Source organism: Ptychodera flava, chromosome 21 (assembly GCF_041260155.1).
Source record: "Ptychodera flava strain L36383 chromosome 21, AS_Pfla_20210202, whole genome shotgun sequence".
Taxonomy (NCBI): Eukaryota; Metazoa; Hemichordata; class Enteropneusta; family Ptychoderidae; genus Ptychodera; species Ptychodera flava.
In genome coordinates, this window is record NC_091948.1 from 26114764 (window position 1) to 26123597 (window position 8834).

An 8834-nucleotide genomic window follows, 5' to 3' on the forward strand; every position below is an offset into this window, starting at 1 on the left:
TCTACGTTACAATTGGTCTGCATGCACTATCTATCAACCTTTCGATGATATATAAGCACTGGTCCTTTATTTAGCGATTATATCTGGCTATTAAGGCATAGGCCTAAGTAAAAAACAATAGTTGATTTACAAAAATAAAATGACACTCGTCATTTTATCAATCTTTTGAATTCAAAATCAGTACTAAGGACTGAAAAGTCTACGAATGACGTCGGGATCATTTGCCTTAAACTTTCATTTTTTCTGAAGAGGTACTAGGAGTCTATTGTCTATTGATATAGGAGTCGATATCGAGTAATCAAGTGGGTGTATATGAACGATGTCTCGACTTCTGATCAGCGTACTTTATTTGTGTGATGCTGGTTTTTAAAGCTTTGAACACTGAAGAAATTTCTAAAATATTATTTAAAAATGATTTCGTCACTTGGCAACATGTAAAGTAGTCTATCATCAGGTTCTACCTTCCATTGTAGCTTAACTCGCGTCGAGATTGTTTCTGCTCCTGCATCCATCTTCTTCTCAGGATGAAAACAAAAGAGCTCGCTTTCGAGACAAACAGAATGATCGATCAGTTCGTTTCGGACCCTTCCTTTCTACTCAAAATCGACACCTTATTATACTACTGACTTCTCAAAAAATGACAAAAACGCTAAAAATTACAAAAAATGTGAAACACTGATTCTGAAAATAATTTGGTCGTTGTTGTCATCAGAAAAAGTACAAAATACTGGATTGCATTGCATTTAATTGCATTTAATTGTATTGTATTGTATTGTATTGTATTGTATTGTATTGTATTGTATTGTATTGTATTGTATTGTATTGTATTGTATTGTATTGTATTGCTTGGTAGCCGTTGCACGGTATGGCATGGCATGACATTATGTTGTATTACAATGTTATTCACAAAAAACCGGAATTATGTCAGTACAGGAATTATCTGAGACGCAACAATACCAAAGGCTACGATGTAGAAGGGCAAAAAATCCGATATTTTGTAAATAATCGAATTATTCTACATCTTTTTAGTCAGTTTGTACGAGAAAATTTGAAATTATCGGCTTGTGTTTTGAGGATGCACGTCGCGCCCTGCGTCGCGCGATTGTGAGCAAACAGGGAAAGCGTTCAACGCGACCGCTAAGCGTACAGAACAAAACTTCAAATCGCGCAGCGCAGTGCATATTGTAAACATTGTAGTTAAGCAGCTAAATTTATTTCAAATTTACAGGTTTTGGACTGGCATTATTCACTGAATGTTTACATTTACATTTTTTATAAAAAATGTAAAATCTCCTTTTGATTTTTTCCCTGTGTAAAGTAGAAGTAAAGGTGATATGAGGTCAAATGTCAAATAGCGTCCAATAACACCTAAAGTCATAGTTATTGTACTCCACGTCCTCTGATACCGAAACTTACTGTAGGACAAAACTCCATAGGTTACAGACACATGTGTATAGCAGTGATAGTATTGTACTGCATTGCATTTAAGCGAAGCTTTCGGGGGGTGCGCACCTCAGAGTTATTTCCCATATTATCCAGCAAATCTCCGGTCGATAACATTCATGGCGTTACGGTATTTGAAATACACTTGCTATATAAATAATGTCTCCATCGCACGACTGACATGATGCATGGTATTATTATGGCCACTTGCGGGCATATCGTTTCCAAAGAGATCGTGAACGTATCGATGACCGAATACCGCAGTTTATTTATTCTTCAGTCCATATTCGAAGCATAAACCTTTATCATTATCGATTATACTTACAAGTGAATGTCGCTCAAAGTGCTATTCCATTTATTTGGTTTAAGAATTGCTATAAACACGCTATTCAAATTGTTATAATCAAATAATGACGGTAATCAGTTGTTCTAATACGTACTTTAAAGACCCGATGAAGCCATTTCACAATCGTTAAAAGTTATACTCTAAAACCATCCGTCCAGGACTATCGGGTTTTCACGTTGATACCGACTTTCAGCTTTTAATGCCTTACTCTTTGAGTCATCTTAACGATAGAGCAATACCTCAGGAAAAAGCTCTAACGGAAGGTATTGTATTCCCAGCACGTCTAACTTATTTTGCGGTGGTTTCATCAACAACGCGCCGCATCTGCCCAGAAAACATATATTACAGCTTTTGCAAATGACCGGAGAGTCTCGATCACCCCAGTTCAATTTCGCGAGTGCGTGCGTCATCGAGTGAGCGCTTACGGGTTTCAGTTTTAAAGTGAATCGCATAGATTATTGCCTCTGCAATGCCATACAGCCCTATCAGATGTATATAGCCGGAAGTTATGGCAATTTACGTATTTATATCATCGATAAGCTAAACGTTACTTTATCACGATGTGACCACTGTGGGTTAATAATCCTGCCCGAGAAAGATAGTTCCCGACGAATGGCTATTTGTTCTATCGACGACTAATTAACTTTCTTTCGTTCAATTATTGTAGGTCAGAATGTGCAAAATATTTCAAGTCTACAGTTTAACGAGATCTTAATAATTGATATCTTTTGTGTAGTAAGTCTGTAAAACATAATGTCTAAGATGTTCATATTAACCAAAATAGATAAAGCGGAAACTTTTTTTAATTTGTCAAACTGAATAACAGCGCTAAACTAGATAACTGCGTTCAATAACTTGAATTGTCGATAAACATATACAGCAGCTTCCTCGCTAAATTGCTCGTTATGTGGGAAAATACCAGAAAGACAAACAAAAACAAAAACAACAATTCATTGTCATTGAATTCAGACAAAAGCAGTCCAAAATGTCAGTGTCACAATAAGTACAGCGCATTACTGGAAGCACTATTTGATAAAGACAATTGAGAGTCTCCATCAGGGCTAGTCTAGGCCATAGCCTAAAGCTCAGAAAATTAGAGAGCGAAATCAAGGCTATTAACCGTAACGGGACGGAGAAAACTTATCAAAACAAGCCTCGGACTTTAATTCTGAACTATGTCTGGATTGGATGATAATATAGAGTTCCTGTCTTTGACCACTGCAAACTATGTTGAGTGATTCTTCGTTTCATGGATGGTTACCATGATCGTGAACTGCAAGTGTTCAATAATCATTGTCATGAAAATACAAAAATTCTCCTATCATATTCTGTAAGAAGCGTCGAATGTCATAATTTGAGATACGTGACTTACGTCTAATAAGTGATATCAAGGAGCGTTTATACGGACCGGTATGCTTTAATTACGTGTAAATTCAGATATCTTGGCAACGTTAAAGGTAAGGTACTCTAATCGGCGAAAGGTACTGTAAACTTCCGTTTATTCAAGGATCTCTGTGAAGAGCTCACAATGATGGCAATTAACGAAAGACTCCCTAGATTGCCTTATTTTATGTCAATCACCAATGTTGAAGATTAAAGCTGAAATATTGAGGCAATAATGCCATCTTTGTAAAATCATTTCTTTCTGGCTTTCATGCACTTGTCGGTTATAGACAGCTTTGTTGAGATCAGGATGATATTCAACGACTTGATGCTCATCAAAAAAGTTAAGTAGCTAGGGAGTTGTCGAGTGTGTCCTACACCCGATGTATCGTTAAGGCTTATTCTTTATCGTCAGGGGTGTGATTACCCCGTCAGGAAATGACAACATATGTCGTATCAGTCGACATTCAATCCTATTCAGCTACATCCTCGAGAAATATAACGAGATTCCTGTCACAGATCCTGGAAAGCAGACAAAACACACAGCTCATGGTCATCAATTTTTATATAATATGTGCCCACTCGCAAAATCAATGTCGATTTAAAACGCAGATAACCACTTTCCAACTGCAATAAATAACGAGCGACATTGTACGCCTTTGAAACAACGTGGAATAATCGATCTGTAGATAATTCAATACATTGAATCCGCAAAGATTACTGGATGATTTTATCAGTTAGCACATCACAGTTTGTCAAACTAAATTATATTTTTCATTTTACTACTCCGCAGTGACAAAATAGTGCAAATTTTTCGTCCACCACGTACAATGCGTTCATTGCGTGTTCAGACAGCTTCCAAATGTAAAAATAAATCTTTCAGAAAAACCAAGGGGCATTTCCAACGAACATTTTAGTTAATTTACGTCTTGGAGACGATTTGTAATTACACGTCGTCTGTTAGACGTAAATTGAAGAGTAAAAGATACTTTTAGAAAACACAAACAAACAATCGCGGCCTCGCTCACTCAAAGATCTTTCAATGTTAGCGTGTTGACCTTTGGCCAACAAATTGAATCAAGCAAGAATTCGTTGCGTCAAGGACATGTAACATGTATGACAACTTACAAATGATTTTCGCCTGATATACTAGTGGCTGATCTGGTCTGAAACTCAGGCAAACTTCGCTTTAAGATTTTTTTCCATCAGACAGGCATACTCAAAAAGAACTGCCTAGGAAATGTAGAAATCACTGACCTGCTTCCTTATTAAAGCTTCACAGTCTCAATGACTAAAGCAGTAACCACTCCTGTCATGTTTGTTACCTTACATCGCAGTCAGAAAGTTTTTGTCATTATTTCCTTTCTTAATTTCCAGATCTGTAAACAACGCCCACCAAAAATCGGTGAAACCGGAAAAAAACACCTCGCCGTGGTTTGTCTGAGAAGAAATGGGCATCACGCGTATTTTGGTCATCATAGTCATGAGTTATGTCTACCTATACAATAATAAAGATATCGCCATGGAATCATAGAATGGAACTGCCGATGAACTTATTATTGCTCTTCTACAGGCTACATATGACTTTTTAGTCTTTCATAATCGTTTGCAGTGCCGACTTATGTTTCCAGAGGTCATCCGACTCTATAGTCTGTGATTTTTTATATGAAAGGCAGATAAAAGTAAGCACTTCAATATTCTTTGAGTATTGAGAAAACATATGGTTTAAAAGCCATGAATTGCAGTAATGGAGGATGAGTCAGCATTTTTATGGTGCAACATAAAACCTTAAAAGCGCAATGTTTCCGGAAAGCGGCATGTAAAACGTGTAATTGCGTCTGCATTACACGAATATACTACAATAACAGACACTGCTCTCTGAGAAAATCAGCTTCTATTAAATGACGTCACTGTAGAAATTCATCAACCATGTCTACAAGATTCATTGAGCAGATCGCTTTTAACTTTTTGATCAGTTTAACGATAACTTTGGCACTGTTCACTCACTTGAATAAACAACCTTCTTTCGCCACTTGAAGTTCCTGTAGTCCAGTTCCTATATGCAAGTATAATTTGAAATCTCCGCTTTAGTTCACAATGTTAACCGCAGTTTTGCATTCGACTTTGTCGTCGTTGGAAATAGGCTATGAAGACCTCGATTGATATTAGAATAAAACCTCGAGCGCACGTATAGTTTCACGAGCAAATTGAACGGGCATGAACAGCAGAACACCCTGAATGTTTTGATATGCGATTTTCTAGTATTTTAACGAGTTTTGCGGCAACTTTCCCGTACGCTCAGCTCACAAGGCAGTGAAAGCGAAGGGATGATAATGGAAATAAAAATATTAAAAAGTGACATTTTTGAGGCTAACACAGTTTGATTACAGTATATAAGCCTATTACTTCCAACCGTTTCAAAGTAACAGCTTGGCAATGTCTAAAGGGAAAAGGCTTATCACGTGACTCACAAAAAGCGGACCCATTATCGCTGATCTACTGGGAGTTACTTTTCCATTACATAAGAAATAAACAACATCGTGTGATTGTTAGTATAAAGGAAAACCATTCGCGACACGATTTCCAAAATTCAATCAATACTTATTAAATGGCCTCAGAGGAGTACGTTGCGGAAGAGACTCGATTGCAGAAAATCATGTACGCGTCTACAGAGACCTCAGCAACGATAGGACAATCGCGCTGCAAGAGGCCAGGATTCGTCTTGTTGTTGATAAGATGTCGTTCGGAAGTATGTCACATAATCTTTGCAGACAATATGACAAAATTACCGTCTCTCATATACCGTCATAAATTTTACAAGGATTTCAGTTGCTATACGATCCTCTTCCTATTACAGTCAACCACCTACGCAAATGGTACATTTTGCCATAACGCATGGTGCTTAAACTTGGTGATGATCCTTAACTTCAATCAGTTTGAACTCAAACAACAACAGTAAAAGTTTAACAGCTATCCAAATTGCCATGAAATGAGTAAAAACACTCTGACTGACTTGCCAAGTAAATAGCCTGAGTGTCTATAAACATTGTTGGTACAACGTTGAAGATGACTGCTGAATTTGAGTAACTTCTTGAACGGTTTTAACGACGGAAACGTAAAGAGTTTCAGCTATACATGAGATTCAGTAGATGAAGTGCCGTCGATGCAAATATTCAAATGGAGGATAAAGCAGTTTTAGGTAATACCACCAACTACGGCTAATATTTAATGTTGAAAATCGCTCGCAGTTAAAGTGTTGAGATTTACAAGTATAGATGTTGCAAGAAATGTTAACACTTGACATTACGAGTGGTTAAAAGCCGCTGTTGGCGGTTAAAATGTAGTCTTTGACAAGTACAAATAGATGTTAGATGTTTGCTTAAGGCAGGTAAAGCATCGCTGCTGATGTTTTCTGCAGTCATTTGCCGGTCGAAATACTAACAGACATGTCTGTAAGCGCCACATGTGCACATGTTGGTTCAGCATGGTGGTTTTAATGTGAAATTTGCGTATTATGATTGATATTATAAAATGGCATTAATGATGAAAATGTCACAGTTGGCAGTCTTCGAATTCATGCATGATGCTCGTCGTGTTCTCACTTCAAGACTAGATTCCCTCCATTACGTGAAATAGATTGTCGACGTTCACAATTTTAATAAATCCGACAGAAGACAACCCTAGGATCAAGAGTCGTTGACAGTTGGAACCGTGCGCAGACAAGTACCATAGCTGCGATGATAGTAATGATTTTGCCGAACAGTTTTATACACTTTAACATTATTGTATGGATAATATTTTAAAATGTACACTGATGGGTCGGACGTAGATGTGTTTACGATGCCATTAAAGCAGTCTGGCTGTTAACCTATTGCTGATGATGGTGTAAAAGTGCCATAGGTTTCATTATTGGCAGTTGAAAAGTTGCATTTTTACTGATAGAATATCGATTTGGCATCATCCACTACTGACAAATGTCAACATTTAATTCAAATATTAACAAAACGTGTCGAACGGATTCCCGTAGCTTGTAATATTATTAATATTATTCAATATGCATATAACATTTTTTTCGCGTTAAGCTGCTTTGTAAGTAAACGATTAATAATTGTTATCTGCATTTTGCCATTTCTATAAATCATCACTTATGCAAATTTCAGATAGTGAATTATAGTGTCAGAAATCAGACGTGATCAGCCTCTCCGAAATCTCAGTATTCAGTGTACATGTAAATGTTAATAATTCATTAAAGGGTCAGTAATGCTAACTTTTAATGATTTTTTTCACTATATTTGTTTTAATGTCAACCTTAATTTCTTGTTCTATTCCCAAAAGCATGTTGGTATATACAGTATTCAGTTTTATTCTTGTAGCTAAATACTTTGTACTGCACCGGAGAATTATTTCTCTATCCAGAGCTTTCGACAACTATCCAGCCGTCTTTATCAATGGTGTTGATTAGCACCACTGCAGTACCAAGTATTTAGCTGCAAGAATATAGTATGTCTGCGAGTCTGCATCATAGTATTCAGCTTGTCAACTCAGCCTGTACATGTGCAAAGTGCGTTGTTATTGTTGGCAATTGAATTCTGGTCAGGACAAGAATTCCAATGTAACAGTGCATTTTACTCATATACACGCTATGCTGACAAGCTAAATAATGAGTGTTTCAACATTCTTTTTGGAGTAGAGTAAGAATTTCCAATCAACATATAAAATGAAAATAATGAAAAAATCATCAAGAATAAGCATTACTGACCCTTTAACATTGTGGTTTCTAACATTTCGTGGAACGGATCTTCAGTATAGTTTAGAAAGGTAAAGGCGGACTTAGTAATCTGAGACAACTAATGCATTGTGACAAATTGATCGTTAGTAAGCAATTTTGTTCTTTGATTCGGGACAAAAACTAGTGATGGGAAAGCTATATCATTTATTTCAACAACAACACTCCCTATTATAATTTTTGTATGTCAGACATTGAAAGAGGAAGTTTTCCAATAGTTCGACTTTATAGCCAGGCGGTCTTCAGTGAGTCCCACTCCAGCCAATGTCACCCGCCTATCTGTCTTCAGAATAATAGATGATGTCAAAACTTTATGTTGAGCAAAAAGTCATGTCAAAAACAACTGTTAAAGGGTTTTGAGTGTTGATTTTTTTTGTCTGTCGACGGCGCCATTCTTGGTTGCCTTTGTTGTGGGCGGCAACGTTGATGGCAAAGTTGACGGTTTGTGTCATTAATTGAGTCATTAATCCTTAGGCTGATAGTTGCAGTGCCAATAAGGTTACTATTTTATTCAAAATACCACTTTAATAAATCTTTTTTCCTGAAGTAATTATTATGGAAAGAAACCTCTGAGAACGGACAATGAATTTAGATCAAATCCTATGCGCAGATCGTATACAATAGACAGGTTTGGCTACACGTTTTACGTGAACGTGAACGCGTAGAATCCACGTTGGCGTTGCGTACACGTTGCTAAAATCCGTTTGGCTACGCGTTACGCCACCCGTTCGTTTGGCACGCGCAAAAAATAATTCGGCTCGGCCTGGGTCCCCGTAGTCTGTTTCCCTATCACATGGATAGCTCAATGTTTATCCGGTATGCGGCGAATCGATGAAGAAATTTCACATAAAAATAACGAAAACACATGAATGTCAG